Raw genomic sequence first — 10,257 nt, 5'->3', positions numbered from 1 at the left:
CTTGGTCAGAAGGCCGAGTTTCTTCGTGGTTCGACATGTATCCGATGATTAAGTCTCCTCGTTTAATTCTAAAACTATGAAAAAAAATGAGAAATGACATAAAAAAGAAAACTATATTTGCTGGAATGTCGTTTCCCAGCAACTCCCAGCACTCGATATGCCTACTATGTAGCACAAATAATGCAAAAATACACGGAAAATTTCTGCATGACCTTTGCTAAAAAATGGACACATCGAGCGCCTAAAATTCACCGGAACGGAAATGAATCAACATTCCGGCGTAACATAGGCCACTCGGATCACTTACCCTGCACATAGTCATCATGTCCAAATGACATGTCCAAATTCCAAATATGACATGTCCGAAACATCACATGTCCACATATCACATGTCCACTTCAAATTTGCATATAAAAGGAAGAAAAATACAGAACTTGAAGAAAAAACCTAGCTAAATTCATAACTAAATATATAACCTAATTAACCATCTGCCCTAACTAAAAACTAAGTAAATTAACCAAAAAAAACCTAGCTGCCAGAGAGAGGAAGAGCGGTGGGGGGCTTACAGAGGGTGCAGGCCCGATGACGGCCGAGGTTGGGAGGGGTCGGGGTCGAGCGCTGGGGCCGGAGCCGTGGGCGAGCGCCGGGGCCGGGGTCGGGGTCGGGGGCCGGGGCCGCAGCCAGCGCCGGGGTCGGTCGGGGTCGGTGTCGGGGGCGAGCGCAGAGGCGCGGCGAGGGCAGGGCTCCGACGGCGCGACGGGGGAAGAGAGAGTGGGGGATTTGGGGGAAAAGAGGCGAGATGAAGGGATGAGTGGGGATTTTGGGGGTTAAGTGGGCACAGTAGTAGTGCGTTTAGGCAAAACGCGCTATAGCTACTCCAGGTAGCTATAGCGGTTTCGTGTAGAAACCGCTACTGCTATCTTGACTAGCTGTAGCTCTTTTGTTACAAAAGCGCCGCTGCTATAACCAGTACCTATATAACAGTTTTCATGTTTGTTTCCTTCTATTTTCTTTTCCTTTATTTTCTCTCACTTTTTTTTTCCGAGAGCAGTGAACGAAGCGAAGGCGATATATATTGCATCATTTGACGGTTAAATATGTATACAAAATAGGAACATATATATTACATGGTGTGTATACAAAATGGGAACATATATATTACATCATTTGACCGATAACATATGGTTCCTCAGCATTGACGGTTTCATTTTTGAGTCAGCTTCTTTCCCTTCTTGTTCATTGAAGAATAATTGAGCCCCTCATTGTGACTTTGCCTTTTCCATGGAGTACCATTTTTCTTACGTAATGTAGTATTGATTCTTCTTTTGATGTATACTTCATCATCATCGTCATCTTCCCTCATTGGGTTGTCGTACTGATCGTAGTCTTCCTCATTGGCGACTCCATCCATTCCAATGATGTTCCTTTTGCCTCTCCTCACAACAACACGGCTGGGATTGCGCGGGTCGGTTATGAAGAAGCATTGTGTCACGTGCTTAGCGTGTACCCATGGCTCGTTTTTTGCGATAGCATTCACGGTAGCGCTCTTGGCGTCGGGTATAGTCATGGTATTGAAATTCCGGTTTTCTCTTTCGACTTTCATAGCCCATCTGACACGGAACATCGTCGTGTTGTGCAGTCCAGAGTAGTCAAGCTCCCAGATCTCCTCGACCCTTCCGTAAAATCTTTAAGTTGCGCCATTGTCGCTGCCGGTCATGCATTCCATCGTCACCCCTGAGTTCTGATCATCACTGTCGATATCTTTGGCCTCCGTATAGAACGTGTATCCGTTGATATCGTATGCCTGATAGGTTACGAGATTGGGCGAGGGGCCATGTGCTAAGGCGTATATGAGCAATCCGTCCTTAGAGCCCTCCTCCGGGGGATTAGCAATAATATGCTCTTTGAACCAGTGCAGGAAAGTGGAGTTGTGCTCTCTAGTAACTTCGGCGTCTGTCCAGCATACCCCCCGGTCACGATACTTCTTTGCGATAATTTCTTTGTGCAGTGCCACGAAAGGATCTACCTCGTCTAGGTGTTGTAGCACTACCAAGTTTGCTCTGTCAAAGTCGTTGCGTCGATCTGATTATGCCACGTGCAGTTCCCTGTGACCGTTGGAGTGACCTTCTCCTTCGAGCCTCCCATCGTGCTTGTTAACGGGCAAACCAACACTAACACCAGGTGGTTGGTCTGCGCCATATAGAAAATTCTCGCAGAAAGAGATGCACTCTTGTGTCAGATAGCCCTGGACGATGCTTCCATCCGGACGGGACATGTTACGAACGAATCCTTTGATGATCCCATTCATCCTCTCAAACGGCATCATGTTGTGCAGAAATGACGGCCCCAGGTCTATTATGTCATCCACAATATGGACACACAGATGCACCATCACGTCAAAGAACGCAGGCGGGAAGTACATCTCAAGCTCATTTAGTATCACAACGATCTCTTCCTGTAGCCTTCGGAGCTGCTTCACACTGATCGACTTTCGAGAGATCACGTCAAAAAACTTGCAGAGACCAATAAGCATGTCACGGACGTGCTTGTCCATTATCCCTCTAAGGGCAACAGGTAGTATCTCCGTCATCATCACATGACAGTCATGGGACTTCATCCTGCTGAACCTTTTCTTGTCCGTGTCTAGGTATCTGCTTATCTTGCCACAGTAACCGGAACTAACTTTGACTCCGGTAAGGCACTTAAAGAATTGATCGATCTCAGTCTGACTTAAGGTGAAGCAAGAAGGGGGACACTAATCCTCTTTCTTTATTCTCTTGCCCTTCTTCTCCCGTGCCTCTGTTTCCGTCTCTGTCTTGTCTGACTTTTTACGCGGCAGCATGTGCAGATCTTCCCTGATATTCAAATCTTGCAAGTCTTTTCTTGCCTTGGGCCCATCCTTGGTCTTATCCGGCATGTTCATCAGTGTCGCGAGCAAGCTCTCAAGGACATTCTTACAGATATGCATTTGATCAAGGCAATGAGGTGTATCGTGTTTGTGCCAGTACTCCAAGTCCCAGAACACAGACCTCGTCTTCCATACCTTCAGCAGCGGCTCTGGCGCCTTTTTCTTCGTCTTTCCCGGCACGGGGCACTCCTTCCAGTTTTTCAATACCTCATCGATTTCGGCGCCGCTCCACTTACGTGGAGGTCCTCGATGCTCAGCGTGACCATTGAATAGATCTCCATGGTTTCTCCACGGGTTGTCCTGTTCGAGCCATCTTCGATGCCCCATGTACACAATTTTCCCAGACCCGCCATCTTTCCTTGACATTAGCTGCTCAGACGTCGTATCATCCATGCACCGCGTGCATCCACAATATCCATGGCACACCTGGCCTGCGACATACCCGTAACCGAGATAGTCGTGCACCGTCGTGATCGGCGCAGCTCTCATGGAGAAATACTCGCCTTTGCTGGCGTCCCATGTCTTGGCCGGTGTTTTCCATAACATGTCTAACTCCTCTTGAAGTAGCCCTAGATACAAATTAATATTATTTCCTGGTTGTTTCGGCCCTTGAATAAGCATGCTGATGTGAATGTACTTTGACTTCATGCACAACCAGGGGGGAGGTTGTACATCCATACAAACATGGGCCATGTGCTATGGTTGTGTTCTGGTTGCCAAACGGATTCATGCCATCGGTACACGCGCCGAGCACGATGTTCCTTGCATCACATTCGAAATACCGATAGAAGCTGTTCAACGCTCTCCACTGGCTTCCATCCTTGACGTGTCTCAGCTTAAGATCATCTCCATCGTCGGGCTTCTTCCTCTCCACGTGCCAGCGCATTAGCTTTGCTTCCTTGGGATCTACGAAATACCGCTGGAGACGGGGAGTGATCGGTAAGTACCATACAACTTTCTGGGGACATTTCTTCCCGGCCTTCTTGTATTGAGAAGCATTGCACACCGGACAACTTTTTTTTCCGCGTGCTCCTTCCGATAAATTATGCAATCGTTGATGCATGGATGGTATCTAACGTGCGGCAGATCAAGAGGGCACTTGATCTTCTTGGCCTCATCAACACTAGTAGGACATAGATTCCCCGCGGGAAGAACATCCTTTAGGTACTTGAGATGCTCATCGAGGCAAGTGTCGGTCCATTTGTTTTTAGCCTTCGTCTTGAGGAGTTGGAGCGTGAAACTCAAGCGGGTCACCTCAGGATTGCAACCATCATACAATGGAGTGTTCGAGTCTACCACCAGTTGCTCCAGCTTAGCCTCCTCTCTAGAAGCAGCTCTCTCGGTACTCGTCTCCTTGCGAATCAGTGCTTGAACATGAGGGTCCCGCACGATTGAACTTAGTACCGACGAACTCTGCTGTGTGGAGTCCACGTTCTCTCCGCCGCCATGTCCGGCCCCTTATCCTCCGCCATGTCCGGCCCCTTCTGCGCCGCCATGTCCGGCCTCTTCCCCGCCGCCATTATCAATCATCTCTTCGTCTTGCCCCGTGTCGTCATTGCCTGTCCCGTCGGCGTCCTCAACATCGTCATCCTCATCTTCAATTATCCACCGAGTATAGCCATCCACGAAACCAGTCATGAGCAGGTGCGCTTCGACATGACCATCGTCATAGGGGTCGAGCAAAACTATTCCTTTGCATTTTCGACACGGACATAAAACCTTTGTCCGATTATTTTCTTTCATGTCCTGCACCGCCGACCGCAACCACCTGTTCACCATCGTTCCATTGACCATCATGAACGTCTGCACGGTAATAATAAACAAATTGATTATAAAGATGCGTGCATGCATCAAAGTCATACAAAAATTCGGCATGACCTTCCCTAAAAATAGGACATATAGATCTAGAGTTTGCCCGGAATTCGCCGAAACGGAAATAAATTGACATTTCGGCAAAACATAGGCAACTCAAAAGCACAATTTGGCGTCAACTCATGCCACACACACGATTTCCATCATATTGCCCAATTATCATACCACACACACATACACATATTTCCATTTTGCAAAAGCATGAAATTTTAATCACCTCTATCTCGAGATCGAGCACACGGTGGAGATGATGATGTAGGGAGATCAAAAGTGCACAAAGCTCTTCTGACCAAGATAGATCTAGTTAGGGGCCAAATAGGTCACTTAACTAAATGCTACATCTACCTAGCTAGCTAATTTGGGAGGAGACAACTTCAACTAGTTGAGGGGGAAGGAAAAAGAGAAAGGAGATGCATTAATGGAGGTGGTGTAGTTAGCTAGGAGTAATGAAGAGAGAGAAAGGTAGGTAGAAGAGGGAGAGTAATGAGGGGAGAAGTATTGAGGAAGAAGAAGAGTGAGAGAGGGAGGATGTGGGAGATAGGGGATAGGGAGGAGAGGAGATGGGGGAGGGGAGGATGGGTGGAAAAAGGTGGTGGGATGCTGCGTCTTAGTAGTAGCGCGTGAGGAAAAATGCGCTACTGATAAGAGCATAGCAGGAGCGCGCTTTTCTCACACGCGCTACTGCTAAACGGGGCCAACCATGTGGACAATTTCAAAATTAGCAGCAGCGAGGTGAGTAAAAAGCGCGCTACTACTATTGCATTAGTAGTAGCGCGCATCGTGACACCGCGCTGCTGCTAAACTTGGATTGTTGGTTACTGTCGGTCGAGTTTTGTAGCAGCGCGGTTTAGCCCTCATGCGCTACTGCTAAATTTGCATCTGTAGCGTGTTTTTCTTAACCGCGCTACTGCTAATTAGCAGTAGCGCTTCTTTTTGTGCCGCGCTGCTGCTAAGATTCTGTGTATAAGGCTAGTAGTGTACCTACGGAAATGATTTCTGGGATTCACCGTGTGGGATGTACATACCTACGGAAATGATTGGTATTCCATGCCTCGCCCGATCGCACGCGGCCCCAGCCTGGGTCCCATGAGGGCCTATCCCCTACGATTTCTGGGTCGTGTGGGAAGGACTCCCCTATCGCCCACACTCACTTGGCGACGGTTCCAAATGCCGTCGTGGATAGGGGTTTTAAACCGTTTGTTTAGGATGTCGCTGTACCAGTGCACGTTCAGCTCGATGACGTCCCTCGAGCTCTTGATCTAGTTGAGGCCGAGGGTGGGTTTCGTCAGCACGACGGCGTGGTGACGGTGATGATGAAGTTACCGGCGCAGGGCTTCGCCTAAGCACTACGACGATATGATCGAGGTGTGTAACTGTGGAGGGGGCACCGCACACGGCTAAGAGAAACTTTGGTGTGCCTTTAGGGTACCCCCTCCCCCGTATATAAAGGAGGGGAGGAGGAGGCGGCTGGCCTAGGGGGCGCGCCATAGAGGGGAGTCCAACTAGGACTCCCAATCCTAGTTGGACTCCCTTTCCTTTTCCGGAGAGGGGGAAAGAGGGAAGGGAGAGGAGGAGGAGAAGGAAAGGGCGGGCGCACCCCCTCCCTAGTCCAATTCGGACTCCCTATAGGGAGGGGGCGCGGCTGCCCCTTGTGGGCTGCCTCCCCTCTTCCCTATGGCCCATGTAGGCCCAATCTTCCCCCGGGGAGTTCCGGTAACCTCCCGGTACTCCGGAAAAATGCCCGAATCACTTCGAACCATTCCGATGTCCGAATGCAACCTTCCAATATATGAATCTTTACCTCTCGACCATTTCGAGACTCCTCGTCATGTTTGTGATCTCATCCGGGACTCCAAAGAAACATCGGTCATCAAATCACATAACTCATAATACAAATCGTCATCGAACGTTAAGCGTGCGGACCCTATGGGTTCGGGAACTATGTAGACATGACCGAGACACATCTCTGGTCAATAACCAATAGCAGAACCTGGATGCTCATATTGGATCCTACATATTCTATGAAGATCTTTATCGGTCAAACCGAATAACAACATACATTGTTCCCTTTGTCATCTGTATGTTACTTGCCCGAGATTCGATCGTCGGTATTCTAATACCTAGTTCAATCTTGTTACCGGAAGTCTCTTTACTCGTTCCGTAATGCATCATCCCGTAACTAACTCATTAGTCACATTTCTTGCAAGGCTTATAGTGATGTGCATTACCGAGAGGGCCCAGAGATACCTCTTCGATACACGGAGTGACAAATCCTAATCTCGATCTACGCCAACTCAACAAACACCATCGGAGACACCTGTAGAGCATCTTTATAATCACCCAGTTACGTTGTGACGTTTGATAGCACACAAGGTGTTCCTCCGGTAGTCGGGAGTTGCATAATCTCATAGTCAGAGGAACATGTATAAGTCATGAAGAAAGCAATAGCAATAAAACTAAACAATCATTATGCAATGATAACGGATGGGTCTTGTCCATCACATCATTCTCTAATGATGTGATCCCGTTCATCAAATGACAACACATGTCTATGGTCAGGAAACTTAACCATCTTTGATTAACGAGCTAGTCACGTAGAGGCATACTAGGGCCACTCTATTTGTCTATGTATTTACACATGTACTAAGTTTCCGGTTAATACAATTCTAGCATGAATAATAAACATTTATCATGATATAAGGTAATATAAATAACAACTTTATTATTGCCTGTAGGGCATATTTCCTTTAGTCTCCCACTTGCACTAGAGTCAATAATCTAATTCATATCAACATGTGATTTAACACCAATAATTCACATCACCATGTGATTAACACCCATAGTTCACATCGCTATGTGACCAACACCCAAAGGGTTTATGTCAGTGGGAAACGACACCTATGGGATCACAAGAATCCATACCACGGTTTCCGGGGCGCGGGGTTGTGAGAAGAGCAGGATTAGCAGTCAACACAAGGATCATTTACCCAGGTTCGGGCCGCGAGGATGCGTAATACCCTAGTCTTGCTTTGGTGTGTATTTGAGAGAGTTCTTGAGCTCTCGAACTAGCTATGGTGGCTGCGTAGTTCAAAAGAGCCGGATCCCTCTCCAGTATGCCAAGGGCCTCCTTTTATAGTCGAAAGGGGCTGCCACAGTGGCACACAAGAGGTGGAAAGGCCTACAGTGCTGCGAGCTTATCGCTCGTGTTACAGGACAAGACGCATTTAATGCGTAGCTTAGGTGTCCCTTAGCTTTATCAGGGATGGGAACGAGGCCCGTCCCGTCCGTTGCTGCCTCGCCTTGCTTTGACACGCGCCCAGGCCAGCGGTGCATGCGGCGCCATGTAGGCAGGCAGGCAGCTGAGGTAGCGCGGTGGTAGGGTCTTAACGAAGATCTGCATGCCACCACACAGGTGCTTGCTGAGTTGGCGTACAGGCTGCCGTCGCCACGCAGGTGCCTGCCCAGCTGGTTGAGCTAGCAGCTGCTTGGGGACGGAGGTGGAGTCTTGGTCGACGCGGACCTGGCTGTGGCCCCGCTGACGCCCTCGGCAAAGGCCTTGCTGGGGGTCCGGCAAGGGTCTTACTGTGGCGTTGCAGTCGTCCCCGGCAAGGCGGTTGCCAGGGGACTTGTGGATCTCCTCGGCAAGGATCCCGCCGAGGGTCGCCGTCTTCTGGTTCTCATCTGATCTCATATCTCTATGGTCTTGACAAAGATTTGCATGCTACCACGGAGGTGCCTCAGGAGCCCTAGTTCCAATGTGGTTGGTTGAGTTGGAACCCGTGGGCTCAAGGGTGGCTCGCTCCGTTAGCATCGGGCAAGTTGCCCCGGCAAGGCTCTTGCCGGGGCCGCGGAGGCTGCCCCGGCAAGGCCACCTCGCCCTCTCGCTTTTTGGTATATTTGGTCTTGGCATTGCCTTGGCCATCTTGTGCTTCGGCTTCTCTCTGGCTCCCCTCCTCTGCCCTGCTTAGTGTCGCCGTGGCGCGCGGCTCCGACTGCCCGTGCACAAGTAAAGGGGTACAAAGGTGTGCCCCTACTTTTGTACACCGACAGGAGCCCCCGGCCTGGGCCACACATAAGCGCGACACGTTGTTGGGCCAAGCCCAGAACGGTGCGCGGGCAGGCGGGGCAGATTTTCACCGCAGTAACTCTTCGTCCGCTGCGCTTCCCCACGACCCGCGTTGAACGCGCGTCGTGGAGGATCGTGCGTCACGTGGGGGCATGCGTGGGGCGGTTCTCGCACGCATGCGTCACATCGCGGTAAAGAGGCGGCTCACGCCTTCCCCATAAGAAGAGGGAGGCGTGGAGGCGCGGTTCATTTATGGATGGACTTGGGTCGCAGTCTTCAAGGCGCCCAAGCCCCCCTGATCACGGGGCGGGGAACGGTCACCTCACCCGTATTTTCGACCCTGCTCGCTCGCCACGCGTCCTTCATGCAAGTGGCGGGCGTTGGAGGCGGGAAACCGGGCCGTCGCTGATTGGGGCAGCGGGTCGGTCCTGATATCCTGCGCCTCCGACGGCTGGATTGGCTGAGTGGGGCGGCCGAGCCTCGACCCCGACACTTTATAAGGAGGGGTGAGGGGGGCGTCGTCCCACATTCCTTCAGCATCCATCCTCCTCCACCTCCGCTTCTTATTTCCACCTGCCATGGCGAGAGGAGGCGCTGGGCCTTCGACGGTGGCGGCGAGGGTTGCTGCTCGTCAGCGCGTCCCTCCTTCCCACGAACCTGTGGCGACGGAGCCAGCCATGAGAGGAAGGGGGAGGGGGCATGTCCGAGGTCACCGCGGCGGTCGGGGGAGAGGGGGACGAGGTGGCGCGGTGGCCGTGCCTCCGCCAGCGGTGCCTCCCGCGATGGAGGGTCACGTCGGGGACCAGCCCCGCGAGTTCTTCATTAGGCTGCGCCACCCACCGTGTCGTCGTCTCCGTCTCCCCACCCCCTTCGCTGAGGAGATGGAGCTCGATCCGCCCCAGACCCTCAGATTGCACATGAGGGGCTGCGGGACCGGTGGTACGCGGGTTGACGCCGACTTCCCCGCTCCGCATGTTATGTCCCTCCGTCGTGGATGGAAGACATTTGCTCGCATCCATAGCCTGACGGTGGGGCTCGTCCTCTACTTCAAGTTAATGGAGGCGGCCTATCCTCCGTCAAGGTCTTCGGAGATCTTGGAACTTGCCTGAAGTGCTGTGTGGAGAGCTCCTCCGACGATGAAGATTCCTCCTCGAGCGGGAGTGACGAGGAGGACACCGACAGCGACGACAAGGGGGTCGGGCGGCAGGATGCCGACCCCGACTTCGACTGATCGCATCGCCCCTCCCTCGGCCTCGCGCCCTGCCGAGGGCCTTCCTCGTCAAGCTCTCCATCGGCGCGTTCCCCATCGCCTCCTTGGGCGCTGGCGTAGGAGGGCCGGAGAAGGTGAAGAAGGCGGGCGCCGGCCGTCAACTCGGAGTACGCAGGCACCGGCGCCTTCGTCGCGTATAGT

Source organism: Aegilops tauschii, chromosome 3, assembly GCF_002575655.3.
Source record: "Aegilops tauschii subsp. strangulata cultivar AL8/78 chromosome 3, Aet v6.0, whole genome shotgun sequence".
NCBI lineage: Eukaryota > Viridiplantae > Streptophyta > Magnoliopsida > Poales > Poaceae > Aegilops > Aegilops tauschii.
This window is presented reverse-complemented; position numbering follows the sequence as displayed.